This window comes from Pan troglodytes, chromosome 9 (assembly GCF_028858775.2).
Source record: "Pan troglodytes isolate AG18354 chromosome 9, NHGRI_mPanTro3-v2.0_pri, whole genome shotgun sequence".
Taxonomy (NCBI): Eukaryota; Metazoa; Chordata; class Mammalia; order Primates; family Hominidae; genus Pan; species Pan troglodytes.
In genome coordinates this window covers 97108350-97121709 of record NC_072407.2, presented here as the reverse complement: position 1 = coordinate 97121709, position 13360 = coordinate 97108350, and the positions used below count along the sequence as shown (strand labels likewise).

General features: G+C 37.6%; 1 pseudogene; it reads right to left on the bottom strand.

The window, feature by feature from the left end:
• Positions 1–1442: 1442 nt before the first annotated feature.
• On the bottom strand, positions 1443–2302 carry LOC134807405 (probable lysine-specific demethylase 4F; annotated as a pseudogene).
• Positions 2303–13360: the final 11058 nt, after the last annotated feature.

Genomic DNA, 13360 nt, shown 5'->3' with positions numbered 1-13360 from the left:
AAAGGGATCCCGTGAGCTTCAGTGCATGTACAGTGCTGGCTGTGAGTTTGGCAAGAGCTTCCTGGCTTCACACAGCCACCTGGTCACCATGCCCAGCTTCCCACAGAGCCATGTTGTGCCCATAGTGAGTTACTGCCAGCAGGAATAAAAAGATGTGGAGCACAACTCTCCCCAAGCTCTGCAGATTATGTGAAGACTGAAAACGCTGTTTCAAAGCCAAGGAGACATCCGTGATAAGGGGATACTGAGAGAAACTTTAGACTCCTAAACCTGGGACTTAGGATAGAACTGAGAGATCCATGAATTCCCTGAAATAGTAATAGATGCTGGTGTGCATATATTTGGTAGAGAAGTACAAGGTATGCAGCTGTCAGTAGTCTCTTAAAATTCAGGAGAAGTGACACAAGTTTTAATCTAAAATTTTAATTAAATTTAATTACAATTTTTGAATTTCAGATGACATTAAAAACTGATTTACTGCAGGTATTTAATCAGATCTCCAATCAAGGCAGACGCACAGGGGTATTAATGATGTTCAATGAAGAATGTGTAACCTACTCTAAAAGGTGATTAGATGGTTTTACCAGGGACACATGAAGATATGTTTACACCAGTGTTCATAACAGCACCATGCACAGAGCCAAAAGGTGGAAACCACATAAGTGTTCATCAGTGGAAGAACTGATCAACAAAATGTGGTATATACATACAGTGGAATATTATTCAGCCTTGAAAAGGAAGGAAATCTGACACATGCTGCAACGTAGTTGAACCTGGAGGACATCATGCTAAGTCAAATAAGCTAGACATGAAAGGACAAATATTGTATCATTGCACTTACATGAGGTACCTAAAATACTGAAATTATTAGAGAAATAAAACAAGGGATACCAGCAGCCAGGGCAGGCTATAATGAGGTGTTACTGTTTAATGGGTAGAGTCCTAGTCTGTGATGATGAAAACGTTCTGGAGATAGAAGGTGTTGATGGTTGTACAACGATGGGAATGTCCTTAAAGCAGCTAAACTATACACTTAAAATGGTGAAAATTGTAATTTATACATGTATACTATACCAAAACAAAAATAATTAAAAGTTTAATGGAAGAAAAAGTTGCATGGCTATTTATAAAGGCTGTATTTTCATTGTGAAATTTAGCCTTTAGTATTATAAAGAGTCCTTCTATGTCCCTTTGGTCTACATTTGTTTGATATTAAGATCTACCACCTCTGTTTTCTTTTGCTTTTGCATTTTCCTTGGTACAGTTTCCCCCATTCTTTTAGTTTTCAATTTTTCTGAATCACTTAGTTTTAGATATATCTCTTTTATAATTGTGATTTTAAAATATGTTTTCAGGATTTTCCTTTTTTTACATGTCAGATACACACGAGGAGTGTCAAATTTAACAAACAGGAGGCAGCATTTGGTAACCTTGAAAATGTGTCAGTTCTTGAAGGTCAAAGAATCTAATACACAGGTCCAGACCCGAACTGTGCTTGGCTGGGAGCCTTCTGTGGCTTCTGTAGTTGAGGTCAGAGGGGCAGCCACATTTGGCAACATATTCAACAGTCATGGGTTCAGATGATTGAGATCTTGCATTGAAGGCAAATATCTCCAAATTCTGAGGTGCAGCTCTGTCTACCTTTAGCGCCAGGAGATGAGTCAGGGGCTTAGGAGATTCTGGCAACCTCAGTAGGGGCCAGGATCCTAGAGGCATGAGTGGTCCATTGCTTCAGTCTCATCCAGATTCACAGGGGCTGTGCAATCTGGAGCAGCATCCCTGCAGAACTTATTCAAAGACACAATGACATTGGGAGGAGTCAGGGGAACAATGTCAGAGAGATTCTGAGTAGTGCTACCCTGGGTTAGCAGGCACAGGGGCCAGGGTGCATGGGTTCATCATGATTCAGTGGGGACCCCAAGGGTTGATGATCAGGGGCACAGCAGCACCCAGAAGCCTTGGCAAGATGCTGAAGCCCCAAGTTCAAAGGTGCAACTTTGTCCATCAAAGCTTCATCTGTATACAGCGGATGAGGCTCAGGGCCCAGAACTAAGTGCACTATGCCCACCAAGAGGGGCCTCCTGGCCTAAGCCAGAATGGTCGGCTCCTGAGCCCCCAGTTCCAGAGCACAACGACTATGACCACGACCATGTCTGCCAGTTTGGGGATGAAGATATGGGGTGGACAGAATGAGGGTCAGCAATGGGATCCAGCCAGGCTTCTGGGAGCTGCAGGTCATGGTGGCCTCGCTATGGGAAGCAGCCCCTAGGGCCGCTGAAGGACGGAGGCATGGAGAGCACATAACGGCACCCACGGCCACAGGCAAACTGGGGCTTTGAGCTCAGTGAAGAGGGAGATGCCTCAGGCCTAACACGGCTCTCCTGGTCAACTGGGCCTCCCTCTAGGTGCTCAGCTGCTGGCTGTCTAGTGCCCTGGGTTCCATGTGGTCCACAATTGCCTGGTCTTGCCTGTGTTTCCGCAGCTCATAGGGCTCGGTTTACAGGATGTGCACAAAGGCTTCCATGGGAAAAAGTCACCCTCGTCCCCTGGCAGCCACACTGGAGGCCACTTTGCTGTAATCGATCCATAGCAGCGTCACGAAACTGATGTCCTTCACCCAAGGGCTAGTTTCCTGATTTGACTTATAAAGGTCCTTTTTTAAAAAGCAATTTTAAAACAGAGTTAACTAAGAGGCTGAAAATTAAGAGGTTGAAAAAGGCACAACAGGACAAATATTAAAAAAAGAAACCTGGGATAGCAATGTATTTATAGGATCAAAGTGGCACATTTTATAACTATCAAAAAGAAAACTTCACTAGAAACATATTACAGTGATGAACATCATACACCTAACCATATGGCATTGAGTCATAGAAAATGAATCCTGAGAATTACAAGGTAAAACTGATGATTCTGCAATTATGGCAGGAGTTTTGATTTTTTTTTAACACCATTCTCTCTGAAAGTGACAAAGGAGAGAAGAAAATTAATAATGCTATAAGAGTTTGAACAAACTTAACAACTTTGATCATATAACTCACCACCACCATAAAGCAAAGAAAAATGCTTTACAACAGATATAAAACATTTACAAAAATTTAGCAATTCAGGGTACAAAATAAATATCAATTAAAATTCCATACAATCAGTATATTGAGCACAATCTTGACCACAATTAAATATAATTTAAAGTCAGCAAAAAGGAGTTGAACCCAACCATATTTATTTCAAAATTAATATCCGTGTTTGTAAAAGTCTATTCATCTCGATGCTCAACTCAGCAGTTAGTAAAAACCAAAACCAAAAAAAACAGAATTAGGCAATAAAAATGAAAGATTAAAATAATGAGAGAATGATAAACAAAAGAGAAAACAAAGATACACAAAAAAAGAGATGATTAAGTTACTGAAATCTGATGCCTTTAAAGAAAAATAAAGAATTGGCAATACTGATGGAGAAAAAGAAATTTCTAGACCGAGGAAAGGAAATGTATTGGACAAGTCTGGGATATCTTGAAGTGCTTGAAAACAAGGATGTTTTAAATACAAGCAAACAAAAACCTTGATGGGGGTACGGCAACGGGGCACAGGAATGAACAGAAACAGCTCCCAATGGCCAAAGCTTGAACAAACTTAGCAAAAAAAAAAAAAAAAAAGTCATCTTGAATTATAATCAAAAGTACAAAATAAATATCTATGAGTTCATACTGATATAAATAAATGATTGAATAAATTGACAAATTGAAGAAAAGAGACAAATCTATCTTGTAGCAGAATTCCAAATAAATTATATAAATGCTATACCCTAAATAATAGGGAGAATAATACCCTGCTCCTTTTTAAATTGTTTTCTTCAAATGACATATAAAAATTGTGTATATTGATGGTGTACAACATGACAGTTTGATATGTGTATACACTGTGGAATAAGTCAATAAAGCTAATTAACATATGCATTATCTCACATATCTTTTATAGTGGAGAGCACAAATCTACCCTCTTAGCAATCGTAAAGTGTACAATACATTATGATTAACTATAGTCACCATGCTGTATAATAAATCTCCAGAACCTACTCCTCTCAAACTAAAATTTTGTACCCATTGACGAACATCTCCTCAATGTTCCCACCCTTCAGCTTCTGATAACTACTATTAAACTCTCTGCTTCTATGAGTTTGACTCTTTGCTCCCACATATAAATGAGTTCACGCAGTATTTGTTCTCCTGTGTGACTTATTTAACTTAGCATAATGTCTTTCAGGTTCATTGATGTTGTTGCAAATGACAGGATTTCAATCTTTTTAAGGCTGAATAGAATTCTATTTTATACATATGCCACAGTTTCTTTATCCATTCATTCATCCACTGAGAGACACAGGTTGACACCATATCTTGGCTATTGTGAAAAATGCTGCAATGAAAATGAACATAGGTGTGCCATTATCTCTTCAACGTGCTGCTTTCATTTCCTTTGGATATATACCTGTCAAATAAAATTCTAAGAGGATTTGGACTGGGCTCCTGCACAAGACTCAACAGACCAAACCAATATAGAGTTTTATCATGATAGCTGAGCTTCAGTTAATCACAGAAGGTTCTGTAACCAATTAACCAACTAAGTTATAACTAATTAAGTTGTCTCTATACCTCACTTCTGTTTAAATGCTGCCAGATCACTTTTTTGGCCAGAGTCCTCTGAACCTGTTTTGGTTTTGGGGGCTGTCCAATTTGAGAATTGTTTTTTGTATTGTTTTATTTTGTTTTACTCAAATAAACTCCGGTAAATTTAAGTCTAAGGGTTTTTTTCTTTTAACAGATTGGCGTGGTCAGCGGGATCTGAAGCAGAACTCCAGTGATTGCCAGGGGCACTGGGTAACCAGGTATAGTTACCTGCACTGTGCTTATTTTTTCCTTGCTGCATCTGGGGCTCATGAGTAAGTTCTCTCTTGGATTCCAAAGCTCCACAGATTTGTGCTTTGAGCTATCTTTGAGCAAAGTTTTGATCTGGACTAGATTTGGAAGTTGATTCTAGAATCATGAATAAAGGATCTTTCTTTTTGCCTTGAGCCCAAATCTGAGGTTAATTTGTGCTATGAGAGAGCATGTGAACTTGAGCTGGGTACCAAGGATTATCCTGTGCTGTAAGAAGGCATATAACCTTTGGGGTTTGCCGTGTCTAGATCAGACAGAAACTGGACTACAAGATAGGGAGTTCATTTGGATTAAGGAGTCTAGAACTCTCTGTCCTAGCAGACCAGGAATCATGAGTTCATATGAATCTAAAAAGTCAAGAATTCCTCCATCTGTAACTGCAGTTAATTTTATATACAGTACAAGAATGCTTTTATAGATAAATGGATGAACCTTACCAAAGGTAAGTTAGGGTTCCTGTGGCCACAGTGGGGAAGTTTTAATTCAGATAAAGTTTTTCAATTTTGAGGCACATTAGAAAAGCAAAGGTGAATTTCAAAAGGTACAGAAAAAGCATTAAATAAAATTCAACATCCCAAGGCCATATATGACAAAGCCACAGATAGCATCACACTTAATGGGAAAAAGCTAAAAGCCTTTTCTCTTAAGATCTGGAACAAGACAAGGATGCCCACTTCCACCACTTTTATTCTTTATAGTACTAGAAATCCTAGTTACAGCTATTAGACAAGAATAAGAAATAAAGGGCATTTGTATTGGAGAGGAAGAAGTCAAATAGTCCTTGTTTCCAGATTATATACTGTTTTATTTAGAAGAAACTAAAGACCACCAAAAAACTGTTTGAATTGACAAATGAATTCAATAAAGTTCCAGGATACAAAATCAACGGGCAAAAATCAGTAGCATTTCTATACGCTAACTACAAACAATCTGAAAAAGAAATCAAGAAAACAGTTCCATTTACAATAGCTGCAAAAAATAAAATAAAATACCTAGGGATAAATTTAACCAAAGAAGTGACAGATCGCTACAATTAAAACTATAAAACACTGATAAAAAAATACAGGACACAAAAAATGGAAAGATATTTCATGTTCATGGATTAGAATAATTAATATTACTAAAATGTCCATACTACTCAAAGGGATCTACAGCTTTACTGCAATCCCTTTCAAAATACCAGTGATATTCTTCACAGAAATAGAAAAAAATCCTAAAATTTATATGGAGCCACAAAAGACACCCAATAGTCAAAGCAATTCTGAGCAAAAAGAACAAAGCTGGAGGCATCACATTTCTTGACTTCAAAATATACTACAAAGGGATAGTAACCAAAACAGCATGGTACTGGTATAAAAACAGACATACAGACGAATAGAACACAACAGAGAATGCAGAAATAAATTTACGCACTTACAGCCAGCTCATTTTCAACAAAGGCAATAAGAATGTGCATTGGAGAAAGAACACACTCTTCAATAAATGGTGCTGGGAAAACTGGATATCCAAAAGTTGAAGATTGAAATTATGCCCCTATCTCTCACCATACACAAAAATCAAATCAAAATGGATTAAAGACTTAAATGTGTGACCTGAAACTATAAAACTACTAGAAAAAAATTGGAGAAATACTTTGGAACATTGGTCTGGGCAAAAATTTCCTGAGTAAGATCTTAAAAGCACAAGCAACTAAAGCAAAAGTAGACAAATGAGGTTATATCAAATTAAAAAGCTCCTGCATAGGAAAGGAAACAATTAACAAACTGAAGAGACACCCTGTTGAATTTAATTGAGTGCTTTTCTGTATCTTTTGAAATTAATCCTACAGAATGGGAGAAAAGATTTGCAAACTATTGGGCATTTTTATTTATTTCATTGGCATCTAAAAGATTAAATGTATCAAAAGTTGCCTCCTTACAAAGGGCAAACAGGTGCATGTTTTTACAGCTTCAATAGCTACAGTGTCCAAGAGGGTTCTTGTACATATTTTGAACCAAAACCAAGGATTTCTAAACTAAAAAATCCCTGTGCCCTGGTATGTGTGACTTTATTGTAAACAGTCATGCCACTGGAAAAGAAAGTGTCTACTTTATCCACTCATTTTGGCCTGGATTTCCCCTCTAAATTTCCCCTCTAAAGGAAACTCCTAAAGATTTTGCTGCTAGGGCAATAATCAACTTATTTAATTAGTCCTCTCTGCTTTTCTTTCTCTATTTGCTCCTGCTTCTCCCATAGGAACCTTTTCTCTAGTTGATCCTGCTTCTCCCATGGGAACCTCTTAGTCGACTAAAATCTCTCTTCTCAGTCCCCTGCTGACTATATGCACTGCCAACGATCTGTGTTGTAATGATCTTTGCTCTGCACCTCCAAACTCTTTCTTGGTTGTAAGAAAAATTTAAAAAGTATATCTCCATTTGTAAGGGAGTCTCCTTCTCTGCACCTGGAGGAGAAGGACGATTGAATCACTGGAAGCTTTTTAGAATGGAGAAGTCAAAGACTTAGGTCTGTGTAAGGAGTCTCACCTTTGACCATTTTGTCCTAACTAGGCTTCCTATATGCTTTTCTTTGTCTCAAGAGGTAATGGTGTTTAGGCCTGAAATCTGATGCAATGACAACCTAACAAACAATAATTAGGCTCGTCAGTCAAGGAAATTACAAGGACCCTTTGACTAAAGTCTTTTGCTGAAATGAATAAAACGCTCAGGGGTTGAAGAAAATATCCTCAGATAAATAGATTTTGAGAAAGATGAATAGACCCTTAGAAGGATAGATGATGGTTTGTAACAAGGTCTGTCTGGGTGTGGTGAAGTCTCCTTTCCCGCAATGAGTTAATTTTCAGAGGATTAATGACAATTGAGTTCCTTTTGTAAAAGCTATCTTAAGGCAGATGGAGGGACCCTCAGAGAGCCTTGCATCTTGTGTTTTTCAAGTTCCTGCAGCTCAAAATAATCATTATAATAAAGCAATATATTTTTAGGGTAGCATTACCTAAATTTCTTCAATGCTGGCTTTGTTTAATGAGTAATTTAAGGATAATTGTTAAGAATGAGTAAATTAGGAGGAGTATAAATGGGATGGAAGTTTGTGGATGAACTTGACATGGTAAATTAAAATGCTGAAATATGCTGCTCAACCATTCTGATTTTGTGTTTTGGAAGAAGGGTCTCCGATGAAGAGAGGATAAATGTGATACTGACTAGTGGGGAATTTCTCAATTAGCTTTAATGATTGGGGTAGGCTACTAGAAATTGTAATGAAGAGAAAACGACTGTTCACTGCTTTCATTCAGAAAATATGGAATGTGTCTTAACTGGTTGGAAAACACTGAGTAATGAAATGATGAGCTGGTTGAGGCTGATAATCAATGCATGGCCATATTCATTTCTTTAACTGATATTTGACCATTTAGTATGTGTAACATCCTACCAGGGCCAGGGAAGTAATGGTAAACAAGGCAGATGTAGTTTCTTCCATCATGCAGTGTCACAGAATAACTAGATGTACACATGTACGCAGTATAAGTCAGAAAATTAATAATTTTTTAAGTGCTATGAAGAAAAAGTATTATTCACTCCCTGTGTTCTGTGTTAGTATCTGCAAATAGATGAATGGTTGAATTGAACTCATGTCAGCCATTTTTGTTGTCATTTATCTGTCATAGTGTCATTTATTAGACAGTGCTATGACACTATGTCATTTATTAGACATAGTGCTAGTATCACAGGTTAATGTTTGAAAATAGATAAATTCTACTAGTGATACATCTTTTTATATGATGTAAAGAAGCTAGGTGTATCTGGGTATTAATAAACATAAAAGGGATTGTATTATGAGGAAACATTTTTCTAAAATTATGAAATGGGCTTCATCTACAAAATGCTGATATAAAACAGTTCAAAATTGCTCACTCTGGCTGGACATGATGGCTCATGCCTGTAATCCCTGAATTTGGGGAGGCAGACGCAGGAGGATTGCTACATAGCGAGACTCCATCTCTACAAATGTAAAAAATTAGCTGGGTGTGATGGGAGTAGTCCCAGCTACTCAGTAGGCTGAGGTGGGAGGATCACTTGAGCCCAGGAGGTTGAGGCTTCAGTGAACTATGATTGGGTCACTGCACTCTAGCCTGGGTGACAGAGCAAGACAAAAAAAAGAAGGAAAGGAAAGGAAAGGGGAGGGGAGGGGAGGGGAGGGAAGGGAAGGGAAGGGGAGGGGAGAATGCTTACGGGAAGGGAAGGGAAGGGAGGGGAGGGGAGGGGAAGGGAAGGGAAGGGAAGGGAAGGGAAGGGAAGGGGAGAATGCTTACTCCCTAAGTTTTCACTAGAAACTAAAGTTACTAAGAGTTAAAATTCTAATTAACATTGGGAGGCCAAGGCAGGTGGAACACTTGATGTCAGGAGTTCAAGACCAGCCTGGCCAACATGGTGAAACCCTGTCTCTACTAAGAACAACAACAACAAAAAAATTAGCTGGGCATGGTGGTGCATGCCTGTAATCCCAGCTACTTGGGAGGCTGAGGCAGGAGAATTGCTTGAACTCAGGAGGCGGAGGTTGCAGTGAGCCAAAACCATGCCACTGCACTCCAGCCCGGGTGACAGAGCGAGATTCTGTCTCAAAAAACAAAACAAAACAAAACAAAACAAAAACTAACATATGGTAATTAGAACTAGAAATAATCATGCCTTATTTGAAGAAAGTAAGACATGTAAGTGAAGCTGTAAGTCATAAAAGATGTGTTCTTGTCCAGGAAAAGAGTAATTATGTCTAGTTTGGAAGTTGTTTAAAGCTTGTTTCAGAATGAATAAAGGAAGGAAGGAAAGATAGAGATAAAGTCGAATGCATAAGAAGCCTGCAGAAGATGAATCTCGTGAAAGGAATTTTATAAGTAATCAAGCTGGCTACAATTAGAAGGGAATTATTTATAAGTTTTTCTAATAATTGAGCATTAATATCAAAAGTACATGAATGAAAAACTGGAATTTGGTTCCTGTGTTAAAGTTTTTGTCAGCATATTGATCTGCTCTGAATAAAAAATTGTGAGAAGTTTCATTTACATTTTAGGAAACTGGCCTAGGTAAACAAAGATTCTATGTTTACCAAGATAATTTCTTCTGATTCATGTTATTTGGTTTTCAGTCACTTAAGAAGACAGTTTTCTCTTAACAGAGCTGAGATTTTTCTGTGACTGTGTAGCTTTCTGTATTTGTCTTTGAAATATTTTGTAATTTTTGTTAAAAGAATGACTATTATTCACAGTGGCCTGTGTCTTCATTTTTATCAAGTGTTTTAAATTTTGAGATTTTTGAAAAACTTCCCAAAATTAAATTTTAAATTGTAAGTCTTTTGACTTTGAATTGACTTTGTTGCATTCCAGAAGGGCCCCTGAAATATCTGAAAGAGATATATTAAACTAATTAGGATTATTTGATATATTAAACTTTATGGAAAGCATTTTCAAATAGTAAGTGATGCTAGACCTTCTTTGAGTTATATTTGTATGGATGTTATTCATATGTATTTCAGAAATAGTATAAAATTTGTATAAATCTGATCATCCTGGATGCTGTCAGTCATAATTGTAGTTATTAAGATGTTGTATACAACAGAAATAATTGAATTTCCTTGTCAATTGCATCATTATTGTAATGAACTCTCATCAGATCTTTATTTATGGACATTTCAAGTCTTGTCATGCAAAAACCTCATCCCACACTACTGTGGATGTTTGTTGCCTCAAGCCTTTGGTCTTCATCTCATAACTCAGGAGAATCCTTCCAGACTTCTTGAACTGTATACTTGTTGGAGACTTTAAGGTAAAGCTGACTAGGGACAAGCTTCCCCAGAAGTAGACAGCATCTTAGATGTGAACAGCCTTTCCCAAAATGCAAGAACAAGACTAATCATAACAAGACTCTTACTTTTCTTAATTTTTTCTTCGTTATGGCTACCTCTTTTCCTTGGTAGGACAATACTGTAATCAGACTTCTAGACTCACTTGGTCTCACTCTGTTTTAATTTAACCAATTCATGGGATGCTAGAATACATACTAGCTGAACAAGGAGGAGTTTGTCTAGTTGCTAATACTTTTTGTTGCTTGTGAATAAATACTTTGAGCATTGTAGGGACTCAGTTACCAAAAATATTAATGAACAGGCTATTAGGCTAAAATGAATAGACTAATCTGGCTCATTCTTTGGGTAATCAATTTTGATTGGCTTGGTTGATGAGGACCCTGGCTAAGGAACATACTTCAAATTTTTGGTATTATTCTCCTAAAAGTCACAATAGTCTCCCTCATGAACTGCATTTTCTCAAAAAGTCTCAAATGTCTACACTCAGCCATGTGATGAATGCTAAATGGTTTCCCTTCAGCCTGAAATGACAAAAACTTAAATAAATGTATGATTATGCGGACACCATAACCTATGAATGACATGTTGAGACCAGAAACCCAAGACAATGGTGACTGAGAGTAGCACCAATTCCCCTAATTTTGGTCACACTTTAGTTGCTAAGAGCATGACCAAAAGAGGGAAATTGTTAAGCAAAATTGTAAAAGGCCATTGATTTAGACTCAGCTCCTGCATTCAGCTCAACAGTCCAAACCAATATAGAGTTTAATCATAGTAGCTGTATTTCAATTAATTGCAGGAGGTTCTGTAACCAATAAACCAATGAAGCTGTGACCAATTAAATTGTCCCTAGACCTCAATAACATTTTTTATAAATGCTGCCAGATCACCTTGTTGGCCGGAGTACCCTGAACCTGTTTTGGCTCTGGGGACTGCCTGACTCAAGGGTTGTTTTTTGCTTTGTTCAAATAAACTATGTTAAACGTAAAAGTCTAAGGCTTTTTCCTTTTAACACCTGGTAGTGGGATTGCTGGTAGTTCTATTTATTAAAATTTTTTATTTATATTTAAGATATAAAACATGCTTTTACAGAACATATATAGGCAATAAAAAGGTTACTACAGTGAAGCAAATCAACATATCCATCATCTCACATGCCCATTGTTTCATTGTTTTGTGTTTTTGTGGCTAGAGTAGTTGAAATCTACTCATTTAGCATGAATCTAGCACTATTTATTTATTTATTTATTTATTTTGCAGAGAGGGGATCTCATTATGTTACCCAAGCAGATCTTGAACCCCTGTGCTCAAACAATCCTTCTGCCTTGACCTCCCAAAGCACTGGGATTACAGGCCTCTGCAACCACATCTGGCAAGACAATTTTATTATCTATAGTCTTCATGTGATACATGAAATCTCTCAACTTGTTCATCCTATATATGTTACCTTTTATCCTCTGATCATTTCCTCATTTTTCCTCCATCCCACACTCCTGCTATTGGTGACCACTATTTTATTCTCTATCCCTGTATATTTGAATTTTTCTTTTTTTTTTTTTAACATTCCACAAATGAGATCATGCAATATTTTTCTTTCTGTGTCTGGCTTATGTCACTTAGCATAACATCCTCCAGGCTCATCCACATTGTGGCAAATGGCAAGATTTTATTCATTTTTAGCACTGAAAAATATTCCATAGTGTCTATGTATCAGGATTTATTGGCTGAGCATGGTGGCTCACACCTGTAACCCCAGCACTTTGGTAGGCCAAGGCGGGCCAATCACTTGAGGTCAGAAGTTCAAGACCAGCCTGGCCCACATGGTGAAACCCCATCTCTACTAAAAATAGAAAAATTAGCTGGGCGTGGTGGCGCAGGCCTATAATCCCAGCTACTCAGGAGGCTGAGGCTGGAGGATCCCTTGAGCATGGGAAGTAGAGGTTGCAGTGAGCTGAGATGGTGACACTGCACTCCAGCCAGGGTGACAGAGCGAGACTCCACCTTAAAAAAAAAAAAAAAAAACTTTATCCATTCATCAGTCAACAGCCAGGCTGTTTCCATATCTTGGCTACTGTGAATAGTGCCACAATGAACATAGAAATGCAGATATCTTTACAAGGTGAGGATTTCATTTCCTTTGGGTATATGCCCAGGAGAGGGATTCATGGGTTGTATGATAGGTTTCTTTTTAATTTCTTTTGGAAACCTTCATACTGTTTTCTGTAATGGCTGTACTAATCTATATTCCCATCAACAGTGTATAAGAGTTCCCTCTTCTCCATACCATTGTCAACATTTGCTGTCTTTTTTTACTTTTTGATAATAGCTAACCTAACAGGTGTGAAGGGGTATCTCAAAGTGGTTTGATTTGCATTTCCCTGATTAATGATGCTGAGCACCTTTTAATATACTTGTTGGCTATTTTAATGTTTCCTTTGGACAAACATCTATTCAGGTCTTACATGCGCACATTTATAGCAGCACAAATTGCAATTGCAAAAATGTGGAACCAATGCAAATGCCCATCAATCAACGAGTGGATGAACAAACTGTGGTGTGTATATATATATATAC